Raw genomic sequence first — 23,257 nt, 5'->3', positions numbered from 1 at the left:
ATTCAATTTAGGCAAAAATACCTGGCTTCTTGTAGAGTTTATAACCTAAAGGGTATTGATTTGGCAGTATCAAAGTCGGTGAAGATTCCTGGAAGGAGCTGAGTGTCGGTGTACACTCAGGAGATGACCAATGACACAAGACATGGGATGACAACCGCACATTTATATTTGCCATCAAAATTTTTGAGAAAATAGTTAACTTGAGACTCCTAGCTATACTTGAGAGCAAATTGCAAGATATTTATGCGTACTATGTTACAGAAAATAATCCTATGACACATTTTTCCTTGTGGGGCTGTGAGTCTCACGAGATGAAGGTTGACCACCTTCTGTCCCCCTGAACTACTGTAATGGTACAGATCTGGTCAACATGCCTAGGGATGGATACCATTTTTTATTTACTCATGTTTAGCTTGTACTAAATAGTAATATAAAAGTAGAAAATAAATTAGTTCACTGCCACAGAGATATTAAATGTATATCAAGTATTAATTATGCATTTAGTATGTTCAGAAATTGGTAACTCAGCTCTGAAAAATATATATAAGTGTATAACTTTGATAACTTTATATGCATACTTTACATATACATAGAAAGTCACAAACTAGGAGCAAACAAAAAATGAGATATCAGACAGAATCACTGGAGACAAAAATATATATATTAATTAGAATCAGAAAATATGCCTGTGTTCAGCTCTATTTCTCAATAAGGCTATAACGTTTGCATACGTATGGTTCACTGGAGCTTGTTCTCACTGTAGGTGTGTTGGTAGGACTTTGCTTTCCTCTGAGATTCTACAACTAAAGTAGGTTATTTATTCCCATTCTGTGTTAAACAGACACATAATTTACTTCAAACCACTGTTACCATTGCTCCCCGAAATGATGTGCATAGGCTGCTGATCTTTAAAACTTGTTAAAATACATGTATATACATATATATATACATGTATATCAGTTTACTAGTTTTGAAGAGACAGACTTCAAAACAAATCAGAGACACCAAATACTTGAGTTTAAAATCCTGTATAAAACCTTTAACGTGACCTGTAGAATTACCAATTCTGCTGCATGAAAGTCACAGATACTGTCTTAAAACAAGAGTGTGGACTCTTTCTGCTGGTGTCAGTTAGGACGAGGCTGGTTTTTAGAATAAAAGCAAGGACAAAACTAACAATCATCTTTAGAAGGGAATTTCTTGCACTGCCCCAAAAGGCCATTAGGACCTCTTTTGCTAAGCGAGGCCCCATTTCTGTAGTATCTCAGCAGACAGAGTCAGCTGCTCTTTATGGACTATTATTTACTTATTAATTAGATATTTCAAGTCAATTTACTTAGTCTGGGCATTAGCTGCTCTACAGAAAACAACCACAGAGCAGTTACTTTCCTGTGGATCGCAGCCCCAATTAATAAGCCCGAGTGGCTGAATGGGGAGCAAGCTCAGGCCCTGTGTGGCAGTGGGGTTAAGCAGTCACAGCCCAGCTTCTGGCACGCTTCGTTAGCCCCCGCTCATCAGCAGTCACGTGCTGACCACAGCTGAAGTGGTGGGATGTGTGATACCCTAACGCAGTGTGCCAGGTGCTATGAAAAATGATTTGCTCCTAGCGGCGCTATCTAGTTAAGGGTGTTCTCTCAGTTCTTTTGAAGTGGTTTGTGAAAAGGAGCCGAGAATCCCCTCTCCTGCTTCTTTCAAGAACTTTGTTTGGAAAAAAAAAGAATATTGCCCTGTTAGGAAAGCCTTAATTAGGTTTTATCCAATGAGTCAAGAGTAACATTTATGCAGAACAGCTTTTGTGTGGTGAATGTCTTGTTTGCACAACCTGTGACACTCAACAAACCCAAACAAAATGCCCCTTTGCTCATCTCGCTGACGAGCTCTTCACTTTGCACAGCTTGGCACAGAGGCCAAGATGCCCTCTTATATCCTAGTTGCAGCTACTGAATGGAAAACAAGGCAGCTCCTTCAATGCAGTGATGGAAACTTGGCAAGTGTTCTTCCTCTACCCTCACAACTCCGTGCCTCTGCCCAAGGCTTTCATCTCCTCTGGTATGGAGGCCGCCTCACTATCGAACACGTACTAGCTAAATTAGGGAAGATGGAATGATCCCTTATCATTAAGGCTGTGTGTAATGCAATTAAAATGGAGCATTTGCTCACAGCACAAGAGTTCAGCCCTGTTCTCATTCTGAAAAAAAAAAATAAAATAAAAAATAAAAATTGGGGTGTGCCTTAGGACTTTGATTTGTTAGAAATTACTGCCTTGAATAATTATGGGATGATATTAAAGACTGAAATGACAGAGAAAGAGCAACTTAGAGGCACTTGCTTCTCTTACATAACTGCAAGAACAAAAAATACAGGTTGGAACACGGAAGACAGCAAGGCTGTGAAGCTGACCTAGAAGGGTACTTATATCATGAGCTTCCAGAGGTCAAAGCGCTGCTGTTATTTCCTCTTTCTACCCACATTGCATAGGGAAAGCTACTAAGCCAAATGACAAATTGATCCCAAGCACATCACCTTCAAGGGGTTACAAATGCCAAGCTGCTTTGTCCTGTTTCTCTTCTGAATCTGTTGGTGGCTATCACCAGGTTTCTTTGGAAAACAACCAAACCAACCAAAAGGGATACTTCTAAGCAGCAGCCAGTAGGGGCCGACACAGGATTAGGTTGATGAAGATGGCTTTGTGAAGTCTCCCTGTTGCAGTTAAGGAGACTGAGTCACAAACAGAGCAGGAGAACATGCGTGCAAGGAAACTGGAGTTGTTCAACATGCAAGGACTTCATATAGATCCAGTAAAATCGGTAAAATTCTGTAAAACTCCAAGGTCACTAGTCTAGACCTACTGCTTGAGTTGTTGCTGAGACAAGAAGCATGAAGCTACATGTCCTGGAATTTGGGATGATCATAAATCCTGCACCACAGAGCCAATTAAACATCTTGGGTGAAGATACTCCTCTCATTTCAGAGGCTGCAACCTAAGCTGGTGGAAGCAACCCCTCACTCCTCTTGTGGTAACACTTTGAAAACACGGATTTCACAAATCAGAACTTGCCCAAAGGGCCATTCATCTTCTCCAAAAGAAGCCCTAAGAAAAACATCAGAAAATAAACTCTATCTGTCCTTCCATAGAAATCTATTACTCCTCCTAGACTATATGAAAATGTAGGTTCTTAACTGGGGTTTTAAAAATGCATAGATACCTGAGCTGAATTTTTTTTTTTTTTTTTTTTTTGCATTTCATAGAGGAACAGAAAGCTACCACCCTTTGAGATGTGTGCACGCCAACATTATCCACAGGCCGCAGACACTGACCTCTAGAAAATATTCTCCAAACCACATTCAGTACTCCACATCAGCTGCAGCTCTGAAAAGGGCAACATCGCAACCTCATACGCTCACTGCTCCTCTTCCCAGTGCTCACCTCCCTTTACAAGCACTGCACAGCGTGGCCATGTTTACAAGAGAATTGCCTGAATTTCAGAGGCACCCACATTACACTTCCAAAAATTATGGCATTTGGCTAAAAAAATTAAATATGGTTGTAAGAGGACAGTAGTAATTACATCTTTAATTATTCCTAAGAACACAAAACACTTAAGTCCTAAATTGTTTACAAATTTAATGGCTTACAAACCCGTACTTCTCAGTAAAATTATTTTTTTTAAAATAGCATTTTCATTCATAGTAGTTCTACTAATAAATCTATAGTTTTTAAAAGAATATTTACAGAACTTTAATGAAAAAATAAGACTTAAGCACATAAAATTTAAGCAGAAAATAGCTTACAATTACACTGGCAGTAAAGTAACATGGCTTCCTGGCTACTGTACTCATTACCATAAAAAAGGGGATAAATACGAGCATAAAAGATTTATTTTTCTACCTGCCATTCTGCACAAGCATCGCATGGTATAGGAACCACTATATGTATCTACTAAAACAGGCGGCATCATATCTGTAAACATATTAAGAAAAGTACTTAGATAATATCATCAGCGATAGCTTTACAAAATCTGAACTTAAAATCTGAGTGTAAGTCAAGTCACATTAAAAATTCCAATGTCATTTACAGAATCATTCTAAAAACTGGCTCTTTAACTGTTAAGACTATTTTCTTGTTCTTGCACTTGCTCTTGTGCTTGATCTTGTTGTCCTGTTCGTCCCTCCAGCAGTCTGAGTTGTCTTCACATTGCCTTCAAGTTTTTCTTCAGTTTTGTTTCTTTTCCCTTTTTTGGGTGATCCGTTTTCATCATTCTCTATTCGTAGACAGAAATATTAAATGGAAATTTATATCATAAATCAAGCATTTTATAGAAAGTCAATCTTCAGTTCCATTGTTTTTGAAGGGAGATGTCCCTAATGACTACGTTCCAAAGCTTACATCTATGAGTTCAACAAACCAGTTACAAAACCCACACTTCTGCACATCCAATATCCTTTAAAATAGGTCCCCAAGGACATACAGCTATTTCTGAAAGTAGGTTAACATTAATGAGAGCACCAAAACCAATTAGCTATTATTTTAGCTAAAAATTCTTCTACTGATATGTAAAACTAAAACATATCTAACACTGAAGAAAAAAACAGCAAAAATGAATGTACAGCAACTAATTTATTGTCCAGCTAGAACTGCAAAGTCAGGCTTGTAGTTGTAACAAACACACTGGACGCTTCTGGAAGAATCCACATGGCACAGACCAGTGAAGCTGCTCCAAGAGATGAGCATCGACCCAAGCACCACCACTAAAATCCATGTGGGGAAAAAGGACCTCCCCCCAAAAGAAACTATTCAGACCGGTAGAAAAGCACTGGGAGAGATCAGTCCTTTGGGAGGTGCATGTAGCAGTGTCAAGAAGTGAAAACTAGCAGAAGTGTGAAGTCAATAAACCAAGAGGGGAACCTGCCACAATAGATGTACGTGTTACGTTTGGATAAGCACATGTAACAGATAAAGAGATGAAGAGAAATGAAACGAGAGCATGGCCAAATCACAACAGGATTAATGCACATAACCTGCCAGAAAATTCTTTGTGCATCTGTAAAGATTCATTACTTCCATTTTATTATATTTATTTGACGATAATTTCTTATTACAACGTGGTATCTTTAAAATTTTATCACATCCAGCTGAAAGGTTTAGGGAATATTTCAAGTGTCTGAAGCTAGAGCTCTATTGGCTTGGGGAAAATAAAACTGAAAAACAGGAAAAGTGAGAGACATGTGGAACTTCTGCTGTCATTTGAGCTCAAATACAGCTCCAAGTCCTTCTAGCACCAACTTCATTACAGCACGGATAAGTTGTACAAGCTACCCAAAACCTGGACATACAAAAGCAGGAGCTTAGATGGTATTTAGGAGAAAACAAGCACAGACAATGGGTGCTACAAATGTAATTATCATGCTATGCTCATAACCACCTGTAAGTTAGTTAATTGCTGTTATTTAACCTGCAAGTTACGGATTGAGACAGCAGAAGAGCATGAGAGCATTTGAATAACTCAGCAGAAGAGGAATACAGCTGTCAGATGCCATACAATCAATCCATTCTGCTTTGGAGAAACATCTGGTTTGTACAGGATAACCTAGCCCCTTCTTTACTTACCTCTCTTTGCTACATTAAAGACCCACTCTCTATTTACATTAGACTATGGCAGCCAACAGTAATAACCTGTACAAAATTCTAGACTTAGCTATATGTAGAAAATAGAAATATTTTTTTTTCCTCACCTGATTTTGATTTTTTAGGTGGTACATCATCTGCTGGCAACAGACATTTTCTTCTGCGAGAAGTGGAAGTTGTCTGTTGGGTAGGGTTAACCTCTTTTCCTTTTCCAGACTGATTACTTTCTTCAGAACCAGTGGGTATCAAACACTGCATTTCCGAAATGTTGCCGTTTTCAGGCAAGTTGCCATTGTCACGAAGAGAAGTAGCTGCCTCTGGTTTGAATTGTACATTTTTCCTCTTATTTCTCAGTTGCCTTTGTTTTTCCTGGGATGAGTTATTTTCCAGAGCTGTACCTTCACCTTCCTTAAGGATTCCGTTTTGACCTCTGTCTTCAGGCAAGACAAGCTTTTCCCTGAGAAAGGTTGAACTAGTTTCTTCAGATTTGGAAGGAACTATTTTCCTTCTGCCTGCCTTCGATGGATTTTCTTTTCCTGATTGGGTTACTTCCAAAAGTATACCCTGTTGCTCTTTGGGAGTTTCATTCTTACCATCTTCTGGCAAACCTTGAAGTGAACTAGAACTAACAGCCAGTGAAGTGATACTACTCTTTTTCCCTGAGTACCCTTTTGAAAGGTCAATTTTTTCTTCGGAAGAGGGTTTTTCAGAAATCATTTGTTTAGCTTTCCTATGATTATTATTTCTGCTACTTTCTTTTGATAAGTTACGTTTTCCCCGAGCAGGAGTAGAACTTGTGGCTTCTAATAATATGGCAGCTTCATTCCTTCTGCCTCTTTTTGGTTGATCTTTTAGACTTGAAACAACTGCTCCTAACGGAACATTTTGATCTTTAAGAGCCTCTTCTTTACCATTATCTGCTGGCAAACCACGTTTTCTTCTAAGAGAAATAGAATTAGTTGTGTGTGACACTGGAGGAGTTTCTTTCCTTCTGCCCCTTCCTAATGGCTTTGCTTTTGCACAGGACACCGATTCCAAAAGCACGTTTTGTTCTTCATTAGTACTCTCCTCTTTGTCATCAGTTTCTGACAAGCCACGTTTTCTCCGGAGAGAAGCTGAACTTTTTGCCTCTGCTGCTAGATCAATCTCTTTTCTTTTGTCCCTTGCTGATGCATTTGCTTTTGCCTGCAAAGTGCTATCTCCCAATGCTGGATTTTGATCTTCTTTCACAGTCATCTTTTTATCATCACCTTCTAGCAAGCCACGTTTTTCTCTGATAGAAAGAGAACTCACCGTTTGTGATGCTACAGCAACCTCTCGCCGCCTTCGTCCTCTCAGCGGAACTTCTTCTGTTGAAGAGGGAATAGCTTCCAAAGCTGGATCTTGATCTTTTGTAGAAGTCTCATCTTTACTATGATCTTTAATTAAGGTTTCTTTTTTCGTAAAGGTAGAACAAGCTGCTTGTGGAATGGAATCAGCTTGCCTTCTTCTGCTCCTCCTTACTTCTAAAGGATTTTCTGAAGCCTCACGTTGATCATGTTTGCAAGCCATTCCTTCCTCATTCCCAGGTAAATTCCTTTCTTCTCCTAGAGCTTCGGAACTGGCTTCTTCAAGTTTAAAATTAACTCTTCTTCCTCTAAGTCTTCTACGTGTAATTCTATTATTTGGTGTTCGATTCTCTTGCAGGATTTCAGTTTGCTTTGGTTCATTTGCTTCCTGCTCATTTCTTGTCTGCTTTTGATGTCTATGAGCAATGCCATCACTGTTTAGAGCAGTTACCAATGTGTCAGCTGTGTTGTTCTGGTCTTTCATTACTTGGTGTGCCTGCTTGACACAACTAGAGGCTGAAGACTCTTTGGGAGAAGATTCCTCTGTTTCTGACTTACATTTAAGCATAAGATCTAGGCTGTTTACATCCTGGGCAAATTCATCAGCCTTCTTCTCTGAAGAGTCTTTTTTCCCTCTCCTGCTTCTAGTTCTGTTTGCTTCTTGTTTGAATTCCAAGTTGAGAACAGTTACTGGCATTTTATCTGTCTCTCCAGAAGGTGATTCTGACTTTAATCTTTGAGATGCCTTTGTAGTATTTTCCTGAGCATTTTCCGCTTCATCTCCCAGAGATACTTTCCTCTCATTTTTGGTGGGTGATTTTGTTTCCGTAATGGTTTCATTTGAAGTCTCCTTGGCTTTCTGAACATTCTGTGTATTTTCAAGTGCCATCCCGCACATGTCTGGTTTTACTTCTGTTGGTTGTTTTCTAGCATTTCTTGAAGACTTACCTCTTTTTTCTGTTACCTTTACTTCAAGTTCAGTTCTGTTTCCAGATGCTTCTGTGGGGGCAGTCTCAGAAGTCTGCTCATCACCTTGTAGTAATTTTGCTGATTGGTGTTTACGAAGTTTCCTTGTCGTCCCATGAAGTTCCTCTGAAGGAGCTTGTTCAACCTGTTCATTCCTAGCTCTTCTTTGTCTTTTGGGTGGAAGCAGTGCTTCTGTGTTTTCTATTTTTTTCATTCCTCTAGACCTCTTCTGATGCAATAGAAGAATTTCTTCTCTGTCTTCTACACTACCTTTGTCAGATGCGTTTTCAGATTTTTTTAAATCTGTTTGCAGTTGGTGATTTTCATCCTGAGTGCTACTAGATACGCCTTCTGTCTTTCTGCTTTGATCATCTTCAGTTACAGATGTGCTACTGATATCATACTCCTGCAAAGCCTGTTTCCTATTTGCAGGATCTTTTTGTAGCACTGAAGAATCTTTTTCAGAAGACTCAAGATCCTCACTAGGATGTTTTAACTCCTTAGGTTCCTTAGTTTTACCTCTTCTTGGTCTTCGAGTATCAACCTGCGTTTCCACAAGTGAAACGGTTTCAACTGTTTTCTCAACAGGATGCTTTGAAACAATTTCTTTTTCCATGCAAAGATTTGTTCTCCTTCCTCTTCCTGTATTTTTAGCTACTGAAGTTGAAGTACTGATCTCTCCCATCTCTTCTTGGATGCTCTTTTTCTCCAGACCTTGCAATTCTTTTGAATTTAAATCCTTTTCACACTGCTTTGTTGAAGGTGGATGTACAGTCTTCCTTGGTCTGCCCCTTGTTAGTCTCTGGGTAGAGTGGTCTTCACTAGTTGACAACTTTTGTTGAGAATCTTTATCTTGTGAAGTATTTCCTTTGTCTTCTAAAACAGTTTTATTCCCCCCTACAAAGTTTGTCATATAGAAAAGAGCACAAACAAAAGTTACACATTACTATGCCCGATCAAAGTATCTCTTGAGTTTTCATTTTCCCAGTAAAGTGGTCTTGCTCAAATGAATTTATTTAATTTTAAAAAGTAACAGGGATTTAAACAGACTCCTAGAATAAAACCCAGTTTAGTACACAGAGTTATTTGTTTTATTTGACAGGTAGCACTCAAGCTTTAAGATATATTTTGAAAGTCTTTGCAAATAAAGGTGATTTTAAGTGGATACCTTAGCAACAGGTGATTTTTTGTTTGTTTGTTTTTTACACTGGTATGTTTGGAGATGCCACCGTTATTACATCAAACTACTACACCATTTTTTAAACACCAATAGAATGCCAACACTGGTTTGTGTTACAGATTACTGCTCAAATTCCCTGAGATATTTGCTCCTTCCATACTATATAATTTGGAATTTTTACAACACGTTGAAACTTCCTAACAACACACACAGTCCTGCATATTCATTATTACTCTAGTTAAAATAAAAGTGTTTGTACTTACCATACTCACGACTGCCATTAGTACAAGCAGTTACAGCATCTTCCTGCTTAGGATCCATAACATTTTCTGACCTGACCTAAGGAAATAAGCAATAATCAATACTTTTGTGTGTGTCTGACAGGACAAGAAATAGTTAACTAATAGAAAATTGGGAGTGAAACAGTTGAAAAAAGTCCTGCCAAATACTTTATGAGAAAATGAAGCCAACTTCGTTTGCTAACTGCATCATATATTTGGTACTACCACAAAATTGAACTTAATACTTGTTATCTGAGCTAGTGTAGCAGTTTTTACAGTGAAAGACAACACAGTAGAGTTTTAAAAAGCATTCAGTAAACGGGCTGAACATTGTCTAGTAAGATTAGAAAAAGAGGGTTATTGAATCTAAATCATTTGAATGTTTTGAAGTGTTTTATTGTAGTTCTACACAGACCAGCAATACTCATTTTAATCTATGGATCTGGGAGTCAACAAAAATCGATGCTAATAAAATACACCAATGACAAGAGTGATGAAGGTGCGAATTGTAAGGTCAAAATGGTAACCCAGAGCAGCCTCAGCAGCCATTTAGGTAGGGTTCCTCTAAACAAAGTACATCCTAATACAAGCAAACAGAGTAGAATTGGTGTCCATTCAGCAAGCAGTGAATGAAAGCCTTATGGGCATGAAGAGCAATCAACTGACTACGTGGTAACACCAAATTTTGGCAAAAGCTCAGTGCTCTTGGATGTTTAAAGAAAAAAAGCGTTTTGAATTTAATCTACAAGCTATGAAGAAGCTGTACAAAAAAAACAAACATGCATATATCCCACTTATGAAAAGGAAGGCACAGAAAGAACTCCATTGTAGTCTGTAAGTAATTTAAGGGTGCTTTAAACATAACAGAAACAAATGACTAGAAAAAAAGTGCTCCTTCAAATTTGTACTCAGCTGCATCTTCTGGTTTTTAGTCATTCACACCTGGACAAAGCTACCAAGGAAAACACAGGTTGTCAACTTCACTGTTTTCAAATAAACATCAGGTGCTCTTCCAGAAGGTATTTTGTCAGCCACAGGTCTTGTGCATGAGATATTTTAATGAAAATACAATGATATAAAACATGTCTTATTAGATGGCCTAAGAGTTCACTTCAACCACAGGCTCCAAGCTTAAATAAACTCTTTCCAAAAGCTAAAGAAAATATTTTACCTTTGTTTCCTCTGACTTCTGCTTGGCAGTCTTCATAAGCTGCTTGATGCCCGACAGGACCTCTACAAGTCCTGGCTTCTTCTCTGGGGTTTTTAATGGCTGCTTGATGGCTGATCCAACGTTGACTGACTCCAGCTTCTCATCTGGTGTTTTCCTTTTACTTTCCAATTTCACCTGAGAGGCTTGTTTCTCTGCACTTAATGATACGCTGTCCACATCAAGATCTTCTTCCAGCATAGCTATTCCTTCTGGAATTCTGGAGTACATTATTTCAAATATAGACTTTGGAGATTCCTCCTCTCTCATCAAATCTGAGATGTCATGACAATCCAGTATCTCTCCTGAAGAATCTGGAGTATTTAATGGTGACACCATCATCTCTCCTGAAATAAACAGTAGGTTTATCTAATTTGGCAAACAAACTAAGCAGGAAATCCAAACATTCCAATCGCTGTATAACTAAGTAAAAAATGGATTCAATCAGCCAAAGCTTTCTACAAGCTAAATCCAAAACTGTGTTTCAGCAATTGGTTTGGTAATTAGCAAGAAGGCAATTAGCTCCTACAAGGCACAGCATACGTTAAAAAAATTAAGCCTAAAAAACCTTGATGATTTTTTATTTAATCTGATAAAAATCATTAGTATTACTACTCTGAATATTGGATAATTCATTCTTGATTTTTGTTGGTGATTCACTAGATGCTCACTTTTGCTAAATTCTTAGTAAAACAGAATTTAAAGAATTCTGAGTTATTCAGGAACACGACTGATATGCAAAGTCATATGCAAAAGACAGAAAAAAAAAGCTAAGGATCATCTTAACACAAATCTTCCTAATCTGACATTTTTCTTAAGTAGAATCTTTGCAAAATTCTACAGCACAACCACTCCCTGCCGTAAGATTTTGTCATTGAATCTAGATGTATCCCCTGACAATTGATTAAAGGATTGCCATGCTTCAACACAAGGTTTGCCTGAAACAATACTTCAGCATTTAGAAGTTCGATATAAAACTGAATGAATAAAAAAATAACACCTACCAAAAAAAATAACTGGAACTACTGGAAAATGTCCTCCAATACATGATAAAAAAAAAATCAATGGTTGCAAGATGCTTTATCTCTACACTAAGTCTGCCTAGCATTAGGCTATGCACTATCAGTGAGTTGCAGACACAGCTACCCCAAAGTATACTTTAATAATTTCTTTCCAATTAACAACCATACCAGATTCTTCAGGAGTACGCAGTTCAGAAGTGTCCATTGTCGTGCACGGTGGTGTAAGATCACTGTCACGAACAGTGCTTGAAGGTGATGTTTTTCCACTTGTATTTTCTGGAGTTTTAAACATCTCAGCCAGCCCTATAAATTATATTCAGAAAAATGAGCACTTGTTTCGGAAAAAAAAAAAAAAAAAAAAGTGCACAGTTGGCAGAACCAGTAACAGGTTTTAAAAATCTCACAACGTACCTGTGAAGCTTTCATCCATATTCAAGTTTTGTTTCGAGATTGGATTTTTCACCACTTTAGGGACCTGTCCAGCTATTCTACCAGTGGTAGAGTGCGCTCTGCCTACAACTACTGTAGCAGGAGATTCTGCATGACCTGTGCTAAAATGACCTTTTATTTTTCTTTCTGGAGGAAAAAAAGGAAAAAAAAAAAAAGAAAAAAATAAATAAAAATTAGGACACAAAGATCCCTTTTATTTAAAACCTAGCCAGAATCACTCAAGAGATTCCACAATTTTATTATAGAATCATAGAATCATAGAATATCCTGAGTTGGAAGGGACCCTTAAGGATCATCAAGTCCAACTCTTGACACCGCACAGGTCTACCCAAGTTCAGACCATGTGACTAAGTGCACAGTCCAATCTCTTCTTAAATTCAGTCAGGCTCGGTGCAGTGACCACTTCCCTGGGGAGCCTGTTCCAGTGTGCAACCACTCTCTCTGTGAAGAACCCCTTCCTGATGTCCAGCCTAAACTTCCCCTGCCTCAGCTTAACTCCATTCCCGCGGGTCCTGTCGCTGGTGTTAATGGAGAAAAGGTCTCCTGCCTCTCGACACCCCCTTACGAGGAAGTTGTAGACTGCGATGAGGTCTCCCCTCAGCCTCCTCCTCTCCAGGCTGAACAGGCCCAGTGCCCTCAGCCGTTCCTCGTACGTCTTCCCCTCCAGGCCTTTCACCATCTTCGTAGCCCTCCTCTGGACACTCTCCAACAGTTTCATGTCCTTTTTATACTGTGGTGCCCAGAACTGCACACAGTACTCGAGGTGAGGCCGCACCAGCGCAGAGTAGAGCGGGACAATCACCTCCCTTGACCTACTAGCGATGCCGTGCTTGATGCACCCCAGGACACGGTTGGCCCTCCTGGCTGCCAGGGCACACTGCCGGCTCATATTCAACTTGTTGTCTACCACGACCCCCAGATCCCTCTCTTCTAGGCTGCTCTCCAGCGTCTCATCGCCCAGTCTGTACGTGCAGCCAGGGTTTCCCCGTCCCAGGTGCAGGACGCGGCACTTGCTCTTATTGAACTTCATGCGGTTGGCGATCGCCCAGCTCTCCAACCTATCCAGATCCCTCTGCAAGGCCTTTCCACCCTCATTCGAGTCCACAACTCCTCCAAGTTTGGTGTCATCAGCAAACTTGCTCAAAATGCCTTCTATTCCTACATCCAGATCGTTTATAAAAATATTGAAAAGTACCGGCCCTAAAATGGAGCCTTGAGGGACCCCACTGGTGACCGCCCGCCAGCCTGACGCAGCCCCATTCACCATAACCCTTTGGGCCCTGCCTGTTAGCCAATTGCTCACCCATCGTATGATGTTTTTATTTAGCTGTATGCTGGACATTTTGTCCAGTAGGATCCTATGGGAAACCGTGTCAAAAGCCTTGCTGAAGTCCAAAAAAATCACATCAGCTGGTTTCCCTTGGTCTACCATACGGGTGATCTTATCATAAAAGGAAATCAGGTTAGTTAGGCAGGACCTACCCTTCACAAACCCATGCTGGCTGGGACCAATGACTGCTTTGTCCCCCAGGTGCGCCTCAATACGTTCGAGAACCATCTTCTCCATGATTTTACCAGGCACTGATGTGAGACTGACAGGCCTGTAATTGCTAGGGTCTTCTTTCTGACCCTTCTTGAAAATCGGCACAACATTTGCCAGCTTCCAGTCTACCGGGACCTCTCCAGACTCCCAGGATCGTTGAAAAATAATTGAGAGAGGTTCCGCGATGACGTCCGCCAGCTCCTTCAGCACCCGGGGATGAATCCCATCCGGACCCATGGACTTGTAGGGATCCAGGTGGAGTAGCAGATCCCGCACACGTTCAGGGTCGGTTGGGAGTTTGTCATCCCCACCGTCCCGGTCCTCCAGCTCGGGGCACCCTGGGTCCCGAAGCCCATCATCGGCATTGAAGACAGAGGCAAAGAAGGCGTTAAGCGTCTCTGCTTTGCCTATGTCATCGTCTGTGAGAAGACCTTCCCTGTCAAGGAGCGGCCCTATGTATTCTTTAGTTCTCCTTTTTCCATTCACATATCTAAAAAAACCCTTTTTATTTTCTCTCACAGACACAGCCAGCTTCAACTCTAGGTGTGCTTTAGCCACACGAATTTATTGGTCGTGTTTAGCTAATACAGACTGCTGGGCATACAGAAGTGGTTAAATTGCAGCTACTTTAAAGGGCTGATTCGTTGTGAAATGCAGCTCATATATTCGTTTAAGATTTGAGTGACTACGCTCAATGAGCATCTGAGACAAGTTTTCTTAGCTTTCAGAAACGCTCAGGGATTATCCTGAGAGTCTTTCAGTCTTACTCCTTTCCACCTGCATAGAATCCTTTAGGTTGGGAAAGACCTTCACCATCATCCAACGACCAACCTCACCACCACGTAAAGTGGTTAAACCGGAACAGAACCTCTTTCAAACAGCACTACAGCTTCAACTACAGACAAGGGACAAATACTTACTCCATCCACCCAACACAATTAGTTATTTAGATACATTCTTAAGATGTTTTGAATTAATACATTTCAGTAAATTCAAGTAGATTTACACGCTGTGAGAAAGACACCAATACCCATTTAACATCTTGCCAAAATCTCAAACTTCCAGCTTCTGCAGTTAAATGCCAACAAGCTGTTTCAAGGTTAAGCAAACCCCCAAACCTTAAAAAGAAGTAAAACAAATACCTTTGGTGACTGTGTTGTCTTCTTCATTGGTCTTCGTTTTGGGGCATGTTTTTTAACGGCCTTTGCCTGTGGTCTTGCAACACCCAATTTTACCACTTCTGCCCAAGATTTCGCAACTACGAAGCAAAACAGACACAATAACCTTAACTGGCAGCTGTGTAAACAGGACTTCACAGCTATTTATGATTCCAAAGGATTTGCTGTAGTCAGAAATCACAATTTCAAGCTGAATCTTAACGAGTGTCCAAGCATCCAGTACGAGCGTCCAAGCATCCAGTACAAGTGTCCAAGCATCCAGTACGTTTCTACAACAAAAAGCGTCATACAGTTCCAGAATCTGTGCTAAGTGCTGACCTCACTCTGTCCTCACTCTCTGCTCGAGTTCAAAAAGCATTTGGACAGTGCTCTCAGACATGTGGTCTGATTTTCTGGGCGGTCATTTAAGGACCCAGGAGTTAAACTTGATGATCATTGTGGGTTCCTTCCAATTCAGGATATTCTGCGATTCTGTGAAATATTTTCCTCATTACAAATTTGCCATAAGCCTTTCAGTCTTGCACTTTATTGTACCTGAATTTTTCCTTAACAGAATGTAAGGTTTAACAGCAAAAAAATGTTTTTTTTTTTTTGTTTTTGTTTTTTTTTTGTTTGTTTTTTTTTGCTTTTTTGTTTTTTTTTGTTTGTTTGTTTTTTGTTTGTTTTAAGTGAAACATATCCAGGATTAACCAGGAAGGCCTGTGATTTTATCTCACCATATAATAGGACTATCACTGAGACACTGCACACAGACACTGCACACAGCATGTTATTCACAACTTTAAAATGATTCTACAAAAAACGAAGATAGCAAAGAATAATAAATTGCCAGATGAATGTTGATATTGATGGGAAATTTTAAATTTGACTTTGAAAGAGTCAAATTGATATAATTTGTTTTCATAAATTAAAGACATCTCATCTTTAAGTGTTTTCATAAAGATTAAATTTTCAAGAACCAGATTCCCTCTCAATTTTTCCAGTGGTATCAAAACTATTTTGACCAACATTTGAATTTGAATGTTCAACAATTAAAATATTTGTGTCTCAATGGTTATCATCCATGATGTCTGCCATACACCCAACACTTACAGGCAGTCCAGTCTACAACTGACAGTGTGTGAACTGGCTAGGGAAAAAGGCATAAAGAAACTAAGCTGAATACAGGTAAAATGCATGTTTTCACCAACAAAAATTATTGAACTGAAATTGTATCAGTTATATACTACTCCAAATTGAGGGACTTGGAGGATCAATACCGCAATTAACCTAACAAACAGAACCTTACTTAATGACTTTAATTCACGTGAAAGATTCACCCCACTGCCATTCCTCCCTCATTCTGTCCTCCTGGTGAGGCCAGGAGTGTCCCGAGAGCACATAGAAGTGTGCCCAAAGGGAATTGCTGATTTTGGAGGCACAAGGTGCCTATGGGGCCAGGTCGGGAGCTGGGCTGGGATGAGCTCCATCAGGCAGCCGGACCAGGCCCGTTTCCAGCGTGGCGGACGAGCAGCCTTTGCCCTGAAACTCAAAAGTCAAACTCTGTCGCTGACTTCCCTTACTAAAATGGGAGCGTGGTTGAGAGGGGCCATCTCTTGCCTGGGGATGCCAGTCTTTCCCTGTAGTTAATGGAAAGAAGGAGGCTTCTCTAGAGGGCGAAGGCGAGCTGAAACCTCAGCTGGAGTGCCCTGGAGGTACTGCTGTGTCTCCACTGCCTACACAGGGATCTTGGGAGGCAGGTCTCCGGGTGATCAAATTAGTCTTTGTGTCTGCCTCATTCCCTAATTGTCAGTAGATATCCCAACTAGTGAACAATGTACAGCATAACAAAGGAGGCACACATATAAAAAGGAGCAGAATTAGCCTGCGCTAATTGGTGGGCCTGACTTTGCTGACAGGAACCAGGCAGTTAAGAGGAGGGCTAGGAAGTAATTCACTAACTAAAATACACCTCAGAACACAGTAGTAAAATGATTTTATCTTGGTAATTTGACAGACTGGAACAGCAACAGATGAAAGTTTTTCATTTGTTTGTTTGTTTTAACCTGGCCCAGCTACCAGGTCAGACTGCTAGAAGTCTCGGCTGTTGATGTAAATGAGTTGAAGGCTTTGACTTGAAACTTGTTCTCGGTGGGTCCGATTAAAGTGAATTTGGCCCTCGTTTTACATGTGATTTCTGACAAAATGATCTGTCTGACCCTCCTACAGGGTGTTATCATTGTCCTTTATTTAAAAATAGATCATTTGGAGCTTTATGTACGTACGCAAAATATTAAGTACAAAATTCACACAACTTCCACAGTTGGCTGGCTTGCAGAATATTTCTCTCAAACAAAACCAAGGATTTAACACTTTGCCTTACTTTGCCTTAGTAAACGTGCTTTTAGCTTGTTAAGAAAAGCCCAATCTTTAAATATAATTTAAAGCTCTAATTAGTTGATTTTAGGCAATTTTTTTTTGACATTTTAATGGCAAGGATACCTGGATTTTTTCTGGTATTCATGAAGATATTTGATAAAAAGGTAGATGCAACTCTCTCTGAAAATAGCAAAAAAACAAGTTCATGGGATCTTTTCTAAGCCATACAGTAGCCATTTAGATTTTCTTATATGCTTTCAAAGCTATCCAGGAGCCTGGTAAAGGCTCTTAATTGCAGAACTTCCCAATTTCTACTCCACTAGCACTTCTTTAACTAGGTCTTTTCCTCCAAAATACGATCCTGTCACTGAAGGAAATAATACTGAGGAAATGAAATATGGAAGTTAAATATTAACTTTTTTTTCCCTTTTTAGAGAAAAAAAATAAATATATATATATATATACTTTTCAGATGGCTGCAAGCCTGAGCAGTCCTTTCATCTCCCACTCTCAATGGCAAAAGATGCATTTCTAGAAATGGCACGCAAGTTTTATGGTTAATAAAATAGTTTATTGCGCCATTATTGTTAAGAAGTTTTTCTTGCAATGGAAAAGCATTCAGGTACACACTAAAACAACACCAATCCCACAGAATATTGTGTTTGTTCAAGCATTCAAACTTGATTAAACTTCTCTTTCAAAGTACTGCTGCATCACAGTTCAGTGAGCCCAAATCTCTCCTAATGCTTGGACACTTCTGATAAAGGATTTGTGTCAGGAACGTGTTTTAAAGTGCTGTTCTGAAGTCGGAATAGTTCTAGACAGAGATATTCAACTTCCTGCTAGGGAGAGGTGCTCAAATTAAGCATAAGAAGGTACTTGTATCTACCCTGAGTACCATAAAAAGCTATCAGATGACCCAATATAACTGACAGTTAAAATTCTACTTCTACATCACCTTCTTCCAGTGTATTGCCTCCCCAAATTTGAGCCTTTCAAGTGCACATACAAGCGCAAGTCACAAGCCTCAGAATATTCACTAACTGAGTTTTGGAGATGCAAGTAACCCCAAAGGCTTTTTTTTTTTTTTTTTTTTTAAAGAAGGGTGCAAGTTCCACCTGTTTCAGTTTTATTTTGTTTGTTTGTTTTCTTTTGTTTTTTCTTCCTCCCCTGAGGACAAACCATAAATTCTATCCTAAAGAAGCAAGAAAGGAAGCTGAAATAAGAATCTATGGAGATGACATCCTCAAAGATCATCAATTACCTGATATCTTTTAATCTTTGAGAATTGGCTCCATCAGATCTCAGCCTTTGGGAAATTATCGAACCTGACAGTGTTTACAACTCAGCATCAAGGTTAACAACTACAATCACACTGTTCTCTCAAAATAGCATTGCACCTTAGTGTCAAGTCAGGAGAGGAATGCCATGGAAAGATACAAATTAAAAGATGGAAAATTCAAACCAATACAGGTTTTCTTGTAATTAAGCAGCTGATCTTGTTATCAAGAAACTTTTTTGAGCTATGAACTCACAGTAGTCAGAAAGGATATTGGATATGAAAGAGAAAGTCAAGAGTAAATGACATATCTCTATATAAACTATACCATTGATTACAGTACAGGTTTGAAATATTAAAATCTAATGTCAGGATTATTATTATTTTTTTTTTTTTTTGGAAGATTGCTTAGAAAATATGAATACCGAGTTAACTAAACGCTCAGCCTTACAGCGAATATTTTAGTTACCCATTTTAATAAAATGTGACCAGGCTCTTAAACAAAAATAGAATAATAAAAAATAATAATAAAATGGACTGCATATTTACTATCTTACTGTATCCATGTAAAATGTTATTTAAAATTTTATTTAAAAGCCTTTCTAGAGAGTATATATTATACCATTACTGAAAATTATATTAGAAAGGCAGCTGTGATATTCTTTCTTATTTTTATTTTACCTGGCCATGGATATTCACCACCACTCTTCACCAACATTATTTAGTACTCATTCTCTACTGTTCTACTGTCTAAATATCTCTCTCCTCCTTAAAATATATTTATAAATGTAAAAATATATAGACACATACAGAGAAAACTATGAATCCAAATAAAGGCATGAGTAACTGTAAACATATTTTTATGAATTCCTGAAAGCTACATTTATTATATAAAACAAACAAACAAACAAACAAAAACACAAACACAGAATTAAAGTCAACTTTATTTTATTTACTATTGTCAAACAAAAACTTTCTAGGGCAAGACATTAAAAGAAGTGAGGCATATATAGAAACTTAATTACATTCTTTCAAAATCCATAGTCAAAACATCCTAGTTCAATGGACACATAGCACATTATGTGGTGTACAGAAGTTTTACTGCAGATAAAGACATTATGGCGACATCTGCCTGGCACTTTAACACCTCCTTATATTAAAAATTACATACACCTTATATTAAAAATTACATACACTTCCAATGCTAAGGATCAGCTGTTTCTCCACCTTATGTTTTCAGTCTATGCCTCTTGAAAAATGCAGAAATATTTCTTTAAGTGAAAGCCAAACAGTATTTGGAAATAAATAAATAAATACATAAGTAAATGAAGTCTTTGCTATGATCACTTACAGTTCATACCTGGGGACAGAAAAGGACACTGTAAAGTCACATCCCAAAGGTAAATAAATCAAGGTAGTGATGGAGTTATAAATACCTCCACATAGGATATTTTACAATTTGTATTGAAAATAAGCATTACAGAATTTCTGAGTTTCTCTTAAATTATTTTTGTGTCACTTTCTTTCAGAAGTTCTGCATAGGTACCCTTGTTTTTCCCTTGAATATTTACCTAGCATAAGACTCAGAATATTTTAGCTTGAGACTCAGACCATTTTAGAAGATATTTTCGTGTAATAAAAGAATTGCAATTTGCATTCTTTAAGGACACCACCACCTTCCAGAAACACATTAAATGAAGCAGAATGAAATCGAAGTAGGGCAGTTTGGGAATTATTTTCAGCTGTGTTGCAGCTCTGAAGGGCTCTTTCAAGTTAGGCATTCAATTTAGGCAAAAATACCTGGCTTCTTGTAGAGTTTATAACCTAAGGGGTATTGATTTGGCAGTATCAAAGTCGGTGAAGATTCCTGGAAGGAGCTGAGTGTCGGTGTACACTCAGGAGATGACCAATGACACAAGACATGGGATGACAACCGCACATTTATATTTGCCATCAAAATTTTTGAGAAAATAGTTAACTTGAGACTCCTAGCTATACTTGAGAGCAAATTGCAAGATATTTATGCGTACTATGTTACAGAAAATAATCCTATGACACATTTTTCCTTGTGGGGCTGTGAGTCTCACGAGATGAAGGTTGACCACCTTCTGTCCCCCTGAACTACTGTAATGGTACAGATCTGGTCAACATGCCTAGGGATGGATACCATTCTTTACTCATGTTTAGCTTGTACTAAATAGTAATATAAAAGTAGAAAATAAATTAGTTCACTGCCACAGAGATATTAAATGTATATCAAGTATTAATTATGCATTTAGTATGTTCAGAAATTGGTAACTCAGCTCTGAAAAATATATATAAGTGTATAACTTTGATAACTTTATATGCATACTTTACATATACATAGAAAGTCACAAACTAGGAGCAAACAAAAAATGAGATATCAGACAGAATCACTGGAGACAAAAATATATATATTAATTAGAATCAGAAAATATGCCTGTGTTCAGCTCTATTTCTCAATAAGGCTATAACGTTTGCATACGTGTGGTTCACTGGAGCTTGTTCTCACTGTAGGTGTGTTGGTAGGACTTTGCTTTCCTCTGAGATTCTACAACTAAAGTAGGTTATTTATTCCCATTCTGTGTTAAACAGACACATAATTTACTTCAAACCACTGTTACCATTGCTCCCCGAAATGATGTGCATAGGCTGCTGATCTTTAAAACTTGTTAAAATACATGTATATACATATATATATACATGTATATCAGTTTACTAGTTTTGAAGAGACAGACTTCAAAACAAATCAGAGACACCAAATACTTGAGTTTAAAATCCTGTATAAAACCTTTAACGTGACCTGTAGAATTACCAATTCTGCTGCATGAAAGTCACAGATACTGTCTTAAAACAAGAGTGTGGACTCTTTCTGCTGGTGTCAGTTAGGACGAGACTGGTTTTTAGAATAAAAGCAAGGACAAAACTAACAATCATCTTTAGAAGGGAATTTCTTGCACTGCCCCAAAAGGCCATTAGGACCTCTTTTGCTAAGCGAGGCCCCATTTCTGTAGTATCTCAGCAGACAGAGTCAGCTGCTCTTTATGGACTATTATTTACTTATTAATTAGATATTTCAAGTCAATTTACTTAGTCTGAGCATTAGCTGCTCTACAGAAAACAACCACAGAGCAGTTACTTTCCTGTGGATCGCAGCCCCAATTAATAAGCCCGAGTGGCTGAATGGGGAGCAAGCTCAGGCCCTGTGTGGCAGTGGGGTTAAGCAGTCACAGCCCAGCTTCTGGCACGCTTCGTTAGCCCCCGCTCATCAGCAGTCACGTGCTGACCACAGCTGAAGTGGTGGGATGTGTGATACCCTAACGCAGTGTGCCAGGTGCTATGAAAAATGATTTGCTCCTAGCGGCGCTATCTAGTTAAGGGTGTTCTCTCAGTTCTTTTGAAGTGGTTTGTGAAAAGGAGCCGAGAATCCCCCCTCCTGCTTCTTTCAAGAACTTTGTTTGGAAAAAAAAAGAATATTGCCCTGTTAGGAAAGCCTTAATTAGGTTTTATCCAATGAGTCAAGAGTAACATTTATGCAGAACAGCTTTTGTGTGGTGAATGTCTTGTTTGCACAACCTGTGACACTCAACAAACCCAAACAAAATGCCCCTTTGCTCATCTCGCTGACGAGCTCTTCACTTTGCACAGCTTGGCACAGAGGCCAAGATGCCCTCTTATATCCTAGTTGCAGCTACTGAATGGAAAACAAGGCAGCTCCTTCAATGCAGTGATGGAAACTTGGCAAGTGTTCTTCCTCTACCCTCACAACTCCGTGCCTCTGCCCAAGGCTTTCATCTCCTCTGGTATGGAGGCCGCCTCACTATCGAACACGTACTAGCTAAATTAGGGAAGATGGAATGATCCCTTATCATTAAGGCTGTGTGTAATGCAATTAAAATGGAGCATTTTCTCACAGCACAAGAGTTCAGCCCTGTTCTCATTCTGAAAAAAAAAAATAAAATAAAAAATAAAAATTGGGGTGTGCCTTAGGACTTTGATTTGTTAGAAATTACTGCCTTGAATAATTATGGGATGATATTAAAGACTGAAATGACAGAGAAAGAGCAACTTAGAGGCACTTGCTTCTCTTACATAACTGCAAGAACAAAAAATACAGGTTGGAACACGGAAGACAGCAAGGCTGTGAAGCTGACCTAGAAGGGTACTTATATCATGAGCTTCCAGACTTCAAAGCACTGCTGTTATTTCCTCTTTCTACCCACATTGCATAGGGAAAGCTACTAAGCCAAATGACAAATTGATCCCAAGCACATCACCTTCAAGGGGTTACAAATGCCAAGCTGCTTTGTCCTGTTTCTCTTCTGAATCTGTTGGTGGCTATCACCAGGTTTCTTTGGAAAACAACCAAACCAACCAAAAGGGATACTTCTAAGCAGCAGCCAGTAGGGGCCGACACAGGATTAGGTTCGTGAAGATGGCTTTGTGAAGTCTCCCTGTTGCAGTTAAGGAGACTGAGTCACAAACAGAGCAGGAGAAAATGAGTGCAAGGAAACTGGAGTTGTTCAACATGCAAGGACTTCATATGGATCCAGTAAAATCGGTAAAATTCTGTAAAACTCCAAGGTCACTAGTCTAGACCTACTGCTTGAGTTGTTGCTGAGACAAGAAGCATGAAGCTACATGTCCTGGAATTTGGGATGATCATAAATCCTGCACCACAGACCCAACTAAACATCTTGGGTGAAGACACTCCTCTCATTTCAGAGGCTGCAACCTAAGCTGGTGGAAGCAACCCCTCACTCCTCTTGTGGTAACACTTTGAAAACACGGATTTCACAAATCAGAACTTGCCCAAAG

The sequence above is a fragment of the Anas platyrhynchos genome, chromosome 23 (assembly GCF_047663525.1).
Source record: "Anas platyrhynchos isolate ZD024472 breed Pekin duck chromosome 23, IASCAAS_PekinDuck_T2T, whole genome shotgun sequence".
NCBI classification, from domain to species: Eukaryota; Metazoa; Chordata; class Aves; order Anseriformes; family Anatidae; genus Anas; species Anas platyrhynchos.
The sequence above is the reverse complement of the archived record's forward strand: the minus strand, read 5'-3'. Positions refer to the sequence as shown.